Below are 12,476 nucleotides of genomic sequence, written 5' to 3'. Positions count from 1 at the left end.
AATTAACACGCTTCATCAGGCGCCAGTCCCTGGAGTGTGGACTCTCCACGTGTGGCTACTTTTAGAGGAAGAATGGGGCTTGTCTGGTTTCCCTGGCATGCTGTGTTCTTGCACCTTCCAGCCACCTCCTCAAGTCATTACTTGTGCACTTTTCTTGCTCTGTCTGCCCTCTACCAACAAGTCTCTCATTTCTTTTCTTTTTTTAAATTTTTATTGGAGTACAGTTAATTTATAATGTATTAGTTTCAGGTGTACCGCACAGTGACTCAGTTATACATATATGTATATCTACTTTTCTCCCATATAAGTTATTATTGAGTATTGAGTAGGGTTACCTGTTCTGTACAGTAGGTCCTTGTTGATTATCTATTTTACATGTGAAGTGAACATGTTAGAGGCTCAGTTGTGTCCAACTCTTTGTGACGCCAGGACTGTAGCCAGCAAGGTTCCTCTGTCCATGTATTTCTCCAGGCAAGAATACTGGAGTGGGTAGCCATTCCCTTCCCCAGGGAATCTTCCCAACACAGTGATTAAACCCGAGTCTTCTGCATTGCAAGCAGATTTTTACCATCTGGGCCACCAGAGAAGCCCCCATTTTGTATACAGTAGTGTGTATATGTCAACCCCAATCTCCCAATTTATCACTCCCACTTCCTTACCCCTGGTAACCATGACTTCGTTTTCCACATCTGTGTCTCTATTTCTGTTTTGTAAATAAGTTCATCTCTGAAGCCCCTGCCATACCTCTGATGGGAACTCAAGAAATAGGAGCCAAATGAATATTAAAAGCTCATGTTTCTGAAACAAGTCCTGTGCAGAGCTCTCCACCATCCTCTTTACACGAGGCCCATTGACCTGGCTGGTCCCTGACCCACCCCCTGTGCCCACAGATGAATTTACAGTCCGTGGGTCAGAGTCCATGGCCGGAGACATGGCCCAATCACTCCCTGGTGTTGTTCCAGTCACGGTCACTTCAGGAGGCTGTGGTCATCCCTTCCTCATGGCCCTTTTCCATCCAAGGTTAAAGGTTGCAGAGCTCAGAAGCAGGGCATCCAAGACCTGTGCTTTCTCCTTCCTTCTACTCCATAAAAGGTGTCTAAAACACTTTCTCCAGGAAGCTGGAGTAGGGTGGGATGGCAGGAATTCTCAAGATCAACCTGATGAGGGAAGTGCAGAATTCAGGGATCAGGAGAAGAAGCTGGGTGACTCAGGTTCAGGGAGAGAAACACTACAGTTAGATGTCAAGGTGAGGGGCCCCCATGGACCAGCGGCCTGGGACCCCTGTGCCCCTGGGGTCCTGGGTTCCCCGGGAAGTGGAGAGACCGACAGGAAATTGCACTTCCCCGTGGGGACCTGGGTTCCTTGGGTGCACAGTGTCTTCTTGCTCTGGGTCTGAGGTTTTATTTCAAAGGCAGCCCACATGCTGTTTCTCAGGCAGGGCCTCCCCCAAGGCTGAGAAATACAGTAATTTTTACAAATATGTCAGCCACTTTCATGGAATGTTAACAGCCTGTGAGGGAGGTTTAAATGAAGAGGGAAAGTCTGGTTGTTATTTTAGAGCTGTCTTCCTCCAGGCTCTGCTCCTCGCTGGTGGAGTTAGCCCGAACCCACCCCCCCTCCCCGCCCCAGCCCACTTCTCAGCAAGAATGTGTGGAGAGGCATTCTTTTTCATGATTGGTCCCCCTGCTCACATAAGTTCCGTATCAAGGGTAAGATTTTTGGACACATTTAAGAAAAGAATAAGACATCTGAATTACAAGCTTAGATGCCTTAGGTAAGATTCTTCATCCTTTTCAGCAGAGAAGAGGGTCTTCCGAATGTGTTATTTTAGGTGAAATTTTTTCTCAGGGGCAGAATCCTGGGTGGGGGTGGTACTTCCCTGGAGTTGGTCACCTAGGACAGAGGACCGGAGGGGTCGTCTAGGCCGGACAGTGAGGACTGGCAGGTGAGAGACACGGGCTCAGGGCTCTCACGGCTCTGGATCTTTCCTCTGAGCGTGTTCATGCTCATAACTTCTGTCTCCTATTTCACATCTCGTTAAGCTTAATGAGAGACATTTGCATCCACTTTCACCAGTAGGCGAACATGACTGGGTACAGTTTAGAACTGATTATTGAAAACATATTCATTTTTCAAATATCAAGGTTTTCATGGTTCTTAGGATTTGACTCATTAAGCTAGCCCTTGCTGGACAGTCTTTCTGGACAGACTGACTGAAGAGTGACCGTAGGTACCAGGGTAGGACGAGTGGCAATGTGGGGACCGTGCGGCCAGCTGGTATCGAGAGGATATCAGCCTGAACAAATACAGCCAGAGTTGAACTTGCTCTGCAATGAGACAAGAGCTACTGTGAGGCTGTAAAACAAATCAGATCCCAGGACTCAGGCTGGCTGGGAGGGATGGGGTGCAGCAGTTCATCGGGGGGTGCAGGGAGGGACTTACACAGCAGGTAGAGCAGCCAGTAACCCTGGCAGGGGAGAGACGGGCTCCAGCGCAGTGACCAAGACCATCTGCTTCACAGCGATGGTCATATGTCTACATAACACGCTGTAATAGTGGACAATTACACATAACTACTGTATATTATGTATAATATAAATAGTACAGTATATGTACATATATAGTACAATTTATATTATACACATGATATATAAATTATATATCACATATATAATATACAATATTATAAATTATATCGCATATTATATAATATAGTATTTGTATTATATGATATAATCACAATAAACAGAATATATATAATTATAGATCAAATAATGTATCTACTATATAGAAATATGCAATAATATGTAATATATTTTATTCTAATATATAACATGTCATATATATTATAAATACTTATATTTTAATTTTATAGACTATAATCTATATAGTGCATAAATATCTATATTGTCTAGAGCACAGGAAACTCTACTCAATACTCTGTAATTATCTATATGGGAATAGAATCTAAAAAATAGTGGATGTATGTATATGTATAACTGATTAACTGTGCTATACAGCAGAAAGTAATACAACATTGTAACTACACTCTATTCCAATAAAAATTAAAAGAAAGTAAAACTTAGAAAAAGCCTCCCAATCCTCAAAGTCACTGCCCATGATGATCTCACAGTCCGCCGCAGACTGTCCTCTAAGAACACATAAATCTCTGTGACCGCCCCACCCCCATGGATACATACAGTGGGCATTGTTTTCGGGGAATCCTTTAATCCAAAGTGTTCTGCAGCTTGCTAGCTGGGTGCCATAGGTCAAAGTGCTTTGTCTTCACAGCTTACAAGGTACTGCTGCTGATGGAACAATGTAACATCTATAATACACGAACTGTGAACTTCCAGATGTTCAAGCTGGATTTAAAAAAGGAAGAGGAACCAGAGATCAAATTGCCAACATCCATTGGATTATCGAAAAAGCAAGAGAGTTACAGAAAAACATCTACTTCTGCTTTATTGACTATGTCAAAGCCTTTGACTGTGTGGATCACAACAAACTCTGGAAAATTCTTCAAGAGATGGAATACCAGACCACCTGACCTGTTTCCTGAGAAATATGTATGTAGGTCAAGAAGCAATAGTTAGAACTGGACATGGAACAACAGACTGGTTCTAAATCAGGAAAGGAGTATATCAAGACTGTATATTGTCACCCTGCTTATTTAACTTCTATGCAGAGTACATCATGAGAAATGCCGGGCTGGATGAAGCACAAGCTGGAATCAAGATTGTCAGGAGAAATATCAATAGCCTCATATATGCAGATGACACCACCCTTATGGCAGAAAGCAAAGAACTAAAGAACCTCTTGATGAAAGTGAAAGAGGAGAGTGAAAAAGTTGGCTTAAAACTCATCATTCAGGAAACTAAGATCGTGGCATCTGGTCCCATCACTTCATGGCAAATAGATGGGGAAACAATGGAAACAATGAGAGACTTTATTTTCATGGGCTCCAAAGTAATTGTAGATGATGACTGCAGCCATGAAATTAAAAGACGCTTGCTCCTTGGAAGAAAAGCTGTGACCAATGTAGACAGCATATTAAAAAGCAGAGACATTACTTTGCTAGCAAAGGTCCATCTAGTCAAAGCTATGGTTTTTCTAGTAGTCATGTATGGATGTGAGAATTGAACTATAAAGAAAGCTGAGCATTGCAGAATTGATGCTTTTGAACTGTGGTGTTGGAGAAGTTTCTTGAGAGTCCCTTTGACTGCAAGGAGATCCAACAAGTCCATCCTAAAGGAGATCAGTCCTGAATATTCATTGGAAGGACTGATGCTGAAGCTGAAACTCCAATACTTTGGCCACTTGATGCAAAGAACTGACTCATTAGAAAAGACCCTGATGCTGGGAAAGATTGAAGGCGGGAGGAGAAGGGGATGACAGAGGATGAGATGGTTGGATGGCATCACTGACTGAATGGACATGAGTGTGAACAAGCTCCAGGAGTTGGTGATGGACAGGGAAGCCTGGCATGCTGCAGTCTATGGGGATGCAAAGAGTTGGACACAACTGAGTGACTGAACTGAAGTGAACATCTATAATAGGATTTCTCTACTTTAGTAATAAGTATTATATAATAAGCTTAATAAGTGTGAACTGGGCATTATCTATTCCACATTATCACAGTGTCCAGTGTCTCATACATTGCTTGCTGTGAAGGTTTAGTGTCTGTTGACACAGGCATTGAGTGATGTGTCTCATAGACATACATCTAAGTAGAAAATGACCAGAAAACCTTTAGTTATGTTGATATTGGGCTTTCCTCATAGCTCAGTTGGTAAAGAAACTGCCTGCAATGCAGGAGACCCGGGTTCGATTCTGGGTTGGGAAGATCCCCTGGAGAAGGAAATGGCAACCCACTCCAGTATTCTTGTCTGGAGAATCCCATGGACAGAGGACCCTGGTGGGCTACAGTCCGTAGGGTTGCAAGAGTCCGACATGACTGAGCAACTAAACCATCATGACCATGTTGATACTGGAGATACACACACACACACACACACACACACACACACACACACATACACACACCTCTGTATCCATTTCAACTTAGGGCTTATTACTGAAGAATTACATTTTTCACTAGAGAGAGAAGTACAATTTTCTCTTTGCTCTTTCTTTTTTTAAATTTTAGTTTAAAAAAAATCCAACTATATTGCACTGTATCACTGTGAAGATGCAAGTTGTGCACAGTCAGCAAATAACTTCAGAAAAATTCTTTTTCACTTTAAAATGAGCATTTTAGTCAGCTGCAAACAGAAGAAAAGCCGACCCACAATGGCTTGTCAGTCCCACAGACTAAGTCCCACCTCTGCTGATTTTTCCATGTGAAAAACTAATGGGGTGATAGATATTTACTCCACAAATATTTAAGGAGATTCTGCATGTTTTTGGCCGGATGGACAATGTCTTTCAAGGTTTACTCATGTCTTATTTAGATGTCAGAGGAGAAGCTTTGCACAGGGAAGTCCCCAACCCAACCCCATCCACTGAGCCCTGCAGTCATCCCCTGTTAGAAACAGAAGCTTCAGGAGTATGTGAGGAAGAAGGACTCCTCTGAAGAAGCCTTAAGACAAGGTGAGCTCGTAGAAGAGGAAAATCTCCCTTGCACACTCTTAGACTCACCACTGACCCATGGATCACATGGACAGAAGACAGAGGAACAGGAGAAAGGCATTCAAATTGTGTTGAATACTTTTATGTGCACAGGGAAGTGTTCAGAAGAAAAATGAAGATCTGAAGAAGCTCTGCATTTCCAAAGCTGATATGTCTGTTATATAAAGAATGAGGAACAGTGGGGAGGTGACAAGGAGAAGAAGCTTGGATTGGGGGTGATAAATTGTGGGACAGGGGCTGGGAGATATGTGGGGGGAGTCTAATGGATGATTCGGTCTTATTTTAGGAAGTGGCTTGTATAGGTTCGTTCCAGCATCAGTAAGAACATTCCGATCTTCCTGGTCCAGGGAGGGCACCCTTCTCATGGGAATTTGATGACCTGCTTTTGGGTAAGCAAATGGGAGGTCAGACAGCCCTTCCTGTGTCTGCTGGTTCTCCAGACCTCCAGCTCAAAAGTGACCAATATGCCAAAGTGGTGTGTGGGGCAGCGTTTCTGAAGCCCCTTAAGAATTAGAACCTTGTATGTCCATAATAACCGTAAAAGGATGTTCAGGAACGCAGAGCATCTCACATAACTCACTGAGGCTGATAAACACCAGGGAGGGCCTCTCTTGTCCATCAGCGTCTGTGCTGGTCTCTGACAGTTGAAAGCAGAGCACAGTGTCTGGCATGAGTAAGAAAGGCAAGAATGTTGTTGGAGAAATCTATGTCCCAGCACATCAGGCTCATGGGATTTATGGCCCCAGAACAGACTGATATCCGGATTCTTGTAGGGGAGCCTGCTGCCTGTTTCTGGCAAAGTCCAAGCTTAACTCTGCAGGCCTTGGCGTTTTAGATAACCAGTTGTTTGTTTACAGTTCTAGCCCCATGTCTGTGCTCTGATTTGCTCCCCAAATATTTGGTCAGACAATGAAATACGGTGCAAGGTTGCGTCTCAGCACCCTGGAAACCTTCTTTATTTCAGTTGATTCCCACATTCTGCACATTCAGGAGTGCAATAGAATTCTTCTTCAAGGGAAAATTGAAAAGCTTAGAATTAATTTTTTAAAACTTCTAGTTCGCTTTACTCTGGTAAGAAGTCATATATTACTCAAAGCCATAAAGGTATTTTTTAGAGAGTCCAGTTACAAAATATTCCCTCTTTGTTGTCAAGCAAATTACATTATGTACGAGGAGATTCCTTTTCAAAGTTTAACTCCAAGAACCGAGCTGTCTGGTTATTGAGTTTATGGGAGTTCTTTGCTATGTGCCTCTAACCCTAAATCATAATTGCCACCAGCAGGTAAGGGAGTTAACAAAAATAAGCAATAAACTTTGCAATTTAGTTTGGTTTTACTCATCTGTTGGAAATTAATAACACAGACTTCCTAATTTGAGGGAAAAATCTAATTTAATCCTAGTAGGCACTGGGGACAGCATTCTGAAACAGAGAGAAACAAGAATATTAGAATCATTGAAAGTAAATGATTCTTTGTTGTTGTTGTTGTTTAGTAGTTAAGTTGTGTCTGACCTTTTGCAGCTCCATGAACTGTAGCCCCCCTAGTCTCCTCTGTCCATGGGATTTCCCAGGCAAGAATACTGGAGTGGGTTGCAGTTTCCTTTTCCAGGGAATTTTCCTGACCCAGAAACCAAAGCAGCATCTCCTGCACTGACAGGTGGATTCTTTACCATTGAGCCCCTTGAGAAACCTGCTTTAAAAAAGGACACCATTTACACTGATTTCCAGTTTTGTATAAAAACAGACTTTCTTATGTCGATTGTTAATCTCATCAGAAAAATTTTAAAACATTCAGACAAATACTTCCCATGTTGACTTCTTACCTTGATGTTTTATTTAGTCTTGTATAATTTATCCCACATTAATTAAAGCATCCACAGCTTATTAGGTCAAATTTGAATATATCAGAAGTTGGCATATAACTTCTTTGGCTTCCTCTCACTTCTTCATAAAGAGAAATACCTGCTTTTGGTAATCCACTTGTATGTTCAGGGTGAAATCACCATTTTGTCCCAGTCCCCTTTACCTCATTCCTGCCTTAGGGAGCATGCCCCCCGCCCTACCCCCCACCCACCAAAAAAACCACGTGTAAAACAAATGCAAATCTTTATTTGTGATCATTTTTCTCCTCCTCTTCTTTCCCCAACTTACGGATTCCTCTCTGATTTTTGCTTTTACACAATAAGGGTAGCACTTACGGACAAGATGCTGAATGGTTGGTTGTCACACTTGAAACAGGCAGGAGCTGGTCATTGCATGTTAAAGGGTAGGATGATGGCATGTAAATGGCGGAATTGCTTTTCAGTTCAGGAGTGTGACCAGGACAGAATGCCTCTCAATAGAGAAAATGTTATTCTTAGATTTCAGCTGAGAAGGAATGTTGAAACTTACTGCCAGGGAGGATTTTCTCATGTGTGAAAGGATTTTAATACACACACATAAACACACACACAAATACCCATCCTTTTGCTTTACTTCCAGGACTTATACATTTTTCTTAACATAATTGTGAGTGTGGCTGCACTTATACATATTTGTTGGGTACCTCTCAATGAGGGTGTATTATGGCTCTCTCCCCTATAAAACACTTCTAACGTTCTGTCTTTATTAGTTTTAGCGAATAGCAGTTTGTTGCTAACAATTCTAATGTTACACCTGGAACTGTTGTGTTATTTTCAGAGACACATCCTCCAGGTGGGTTTGGAAATATCTGTTCAGACCAGAACATATCAGTTAAAGCTATATTCTGCTTCTCTCCACAGGCATCCAGATGGTTACATCTATGGACTGTACACTGTAGAGTTTTACTACCTACTGTAAATTAATTCATTTTCTTTTGTATGTTTGCTGAAATTATTTAAGACAGTAAGAACTCCAAATTCATTCTAAGGTCCTAAAAGTTAAAATCTCTAAGTACATGTGCATATGTGTGTTTCTATTAAAATGCTATATGTTTCTGTTAAAACGTGTGTATGTGTGCGTTAGTTGCTCAGTCGTGTCCACACTTCGCAATTCCATGGACTGTAGCTCGCCAGGCTCCTCTGTCCATGGGATTCTCCAGGTAAGAATATTGGAGTGGGTAGCCATTGCCTTCTCCAAGGGACCTTCCAGATCCAGGGATTGAAACTGGGTCTCCTGAATTGCAGGCAGATTCTTTACCCTTTGAGCCACAAGGGAAGCTCTAAAACGTGTATGAACCACACAATTTATGTTTTGAGAGAACAGCATCGAAACATGTATATTATCAAGGGTGAAACAGATCACCAGCCCAGGTTGGATGCATGAGACAAGTGCTCGGGGCTGGTGCACTGGGAAGACCCAGAGGGATGGGGTAGGGAGGGGGGTGGGAGGGGGAATCGGGATGGGGAATACATGCAAATCCATGGCTGATTCATGTCAATGTATGGCAAAAACCACTACAATATTGTAAAGTAAATAGCCTCCAACTAATAAAAATAAATGGAAAAAAAATATTAAAACATTTATTCTGAGGGGATTTTTAAAAAATCCAACAAAATAAATATCATTGGAGGTATAGCTTCAGGAAAGATCATCCCTGGAAATTATGATGCAATTATTAGTTAATTAAACCAAATAATACATACTTCACCATTGAAACATGAAAGGTATTTGTGATTGATTACTCCTTTGAGAAAAATGACAAAGATATTCAAATAAATTTTAAAAGGTCAAATTTCAGATAACTTTGCTTTGGAATGGATGTTTTGTGATGCTTTCTAGATCAGTAATCTTCAAATGTTTTTCATTGCTATATTCTGTTATTTTGAAAACTGCAACCTAATAATCCTTATTAAACCAACATATAAAATGAGTTTAAATAATTGCAAGAGAAGTAAATTTCAGTAAGCTGTAACATGGGCAGATAAAAATGAAATGATTGAATTACTATTCCATGTGGTCAGGGATTTGACACTGACCATTGTCCATTGGAGAAGGAAATGGCAACCCACTCCAGTATTCTTGCCTGGAGACTTCCATGGACAGAAGAGTCTGGTGGGCTACAGTCCATGGGGTCACAAAGAGTCAGACACGACTGTGTGACTAATACTAACACTATCCATTAAAAGAAAATACACAACTGTCTAACTGTAGGAATTGGACATTATTCTTACAGTATGGTTTGAGCAGTACCCTGGCAATGATTGTTTGGATTTCTCTAGGGTTTGCTAACCAACCCCATGATTCATCTTTGCTGTTTCCCTCATGGTGATGAAATGGCTGCAAAATTCCCAAGAATTGAGTTTGCATCCCATACTGCTTCCAGAGGAAGAGAAAGAACTTCTCTCCAAGGGGTCCTAAACAGCACCTGAGAAACAGAACTCACCCGGGGGATGGAATGCTGCCCAATCATCAAGGGTCTAGCTACACATACTACCCCTTGAGTGAGAAATACACATCCTGCTTATTCTGTCATCATTTAGGGGTTCTTAGGAGGTCAAACTCTGGGAGATAGTGGAGAACAAAGGAGCCTGGCAGGCTACGTCCTCAGGGCTGCAGAGTCAGACACAACTTAGTCACTGAACAAAACAACAATGAAGGCAAAACATAACTCAAATCTTAATTGTAACCTAAAAATGCAGGAAATCAGATTATTATATCCTGTTTCATAAGGTGACAGCTTCAAGATGCTAATAACAGATTGCAAGGACAGACGTTAATATTTTTGTCTTTTTAGCTCACGGCCGCGATTCTGGAGTCTACCGCAGTGCCTGACATGCAGTGGATTCAGTCTGATGAGCTGCTGAAACAAGCAATGAAGAACATCAACCAAGTGATAAGGAACAGCTTTGAGTGAGGACAGGAGCAGCACCTCTGGTAGGAGTTGTTGACTGTTGACGGCCGTCAGCCAGTTGAGAGCTGTGACCCAAGACACACCAAGTCACTCCGGTCTTGTCATCCGTGTTGATTCCATTGACCCCACTTCCCAGCACTCACCTCCCACCTTCTCCCTCCCAAAGCCCTCCCTGCATCTAATCTTCCTGGGGCCATGTGGATCGGCACTTCCTCTCCTGTAGTGGAAGGAACTGACTGCATGTGTGGAGACACGGCCATCAGTGCCAAGAAATTCTATTTCTGTTCCCCTCCACTCATCAGGAGGAAACACCAACAGCTGTAGCACCATGTCAGCACTTTCTAGACAACACAACTAGTTAGTGTCTGCTGATGAGGTCATGTTGATTTGCTGCTGTTTCATAAATAAATTATTGAGACATTTATACTCCTAGAAATACATTGGTTGAGAGTATATCAGTGATCAAAAGAGATCTGGGATTCTTCTTTCTCATCTTAATCTTAAAATGTGAAGCCTTTGGTTTTAAAGAAAATGAAGAAATAGCGAAAGTTTAAAACACACTCAAAGGAAAAGCAATGCATTACCCAGATGAACAGGGAAAAAGAGACAAAAAGTGAAATTTTCATCTTTTGATTACCGCCATGGAACACTGATTGTGAACAAGGACACGTTTGATTTCAGAACTGAAACCCATCCTGGTGTGAGGATGTGACAGTTAAATTCTATTTTTAAGAATGAAAAACTAGTAAATCTGTTCCCAAGGTTTTTTGACTCAGGGACAGAAATTTCTGTTATTCTCCAAATCAAGTTCAGTCTTTTCTTCCGTGTCTGAATTCTGATCAACCAGTTTGATCCTGTTTTCCCCACATCACAACATCTATAATCAGGCACTTTGCTTGGAGGAACCTCTTCTCCCAGGCAGGGTATGTTGTCCTGCAGAGGGTTTGCTCTGACGCTCTTCTGCTCGGGCCTTCATCTCAGCTGGATCTCCCCATACCTGCGGCCTCTGCACATCCCAGTAGGACGGTAGAGGAAGTTGAATTCTGATGACTTGGTGGGTCTGGTGTCTACAGCTCTGCCAGGGTCCCGTGACACCACCTGCCACTTATCAGGCCTGGGATGATGGAAAAGCTCGAGTTGGCAGAGGGAGCGAGGTCGGGCTGGGCACACACTCACACCAGGTGTGTTGAGCCACCATAACCAACACTACCAGTGGGGCGGTTTCAACAACAGGAACTTATTTCTCATAGTCCTGGAGGAAGGTGAGGACAGGCTGTTTTCTCTGAGGCTTCTCTCATGGGTACGTCGACAGCTTCTCCCCGTGTCCTCACGTGACCCTTCCTCTGTGTCCTGAGCCTTTCTTCTTCTAAGGACACCAGTCAGATATGACCAAGGCCACCTTGATGACCTCATTCTTATTTAATCACTTCTTTACAGACACTGGGGGAGGGGGCGGGGGATGAGTTTATAGAGTTTTTAATTGAGATAGAGTTTATGTACAATATTATGTAAGTGTAAGGTGTACAACATAGTGATTCACAATTTTTAAAGATTATACTTTTCATAGTAATTATAAAATACCAGGTGTACTGTACAATATATCCTGTTGCTTATCTATTTTATACATAGTAGTTTGTATTGTATAATCCCCTGCCTCCATCTTGCCCCTGCCATCTTCCCTCTCCCCACTGATAACCACTAGTGTGTTCTCTATATCTGTTCTCTATATCTGTGAGTCTGTTTCTTCTTCTATTACACTGACTAATTTGTTTTATTTTTTTAAATCGCACATTATAAGTGAGAAGTACCATGTTTTTCTTTCTCTGATTTATTTCACTAAGCAAAATAATAAGTCCATCTATATTATTGCAAATGGCAAAATTTCATTCTTTCCTATGGCTGAGTAGTTTTATGTATGTTTATACATAATATATATGGGGCTTTTCTTGTGGCTCAGCTGGTAAAGAATCTGCCTGTAATGGGGGAGACCTGGGTTCCATCCCTGGGTTGGAAAGATCCCCTGGAGAAGGGAAA

General features: G+C 42.0%; 1 long non-coding RNA gene across 5 annotated transcripts in view; it reads left to right on the top strand.

The window, feature by feature from the left end:
- Positions 1–12,476, top strand: part of LOC122681726 — a 92,222-nt gene that overhangs the window by 68,924 nt on the left and 10,822 nt on the right. For 3 of the 5 annotated variants that reach the window (XR_006337086.1, XR_006337088.1, XR_006337090.1), the window contains one exon: positions 10,326–10,818. This is a non-coding gene — a long non-coding RNA (uncharacterized LOC122681726). Of the gene's footprint in view, positions 1–5,917; positions 6,021–10,325; positions 10,819–12,476 lie in introns of all 5 variants that reach the window. The other 2 variants (XR_006337089.1, XR_006337087.1) reach the window with 2 other exon arrangements.

The sequence above is a fragment of the Cervus elaphus genome, chromosome 23, assembly GCF_910594005.1.
Source record: "Cervus elaphus chromosome 23, mCerEla1.1, whole genome shotgun sequence".
Taxonomy (NCBI): domain Eukaryota; kingdom Metazoa; phylum Chordata; class Mammalia; order Artiodactyla; family Cervidae; genus Cervus; species Cervus elaphus.
Note: the sequence above shows the minus strand (reverse complement) of the source record. Positions and strands in the feature narration are given on the sequence as shown.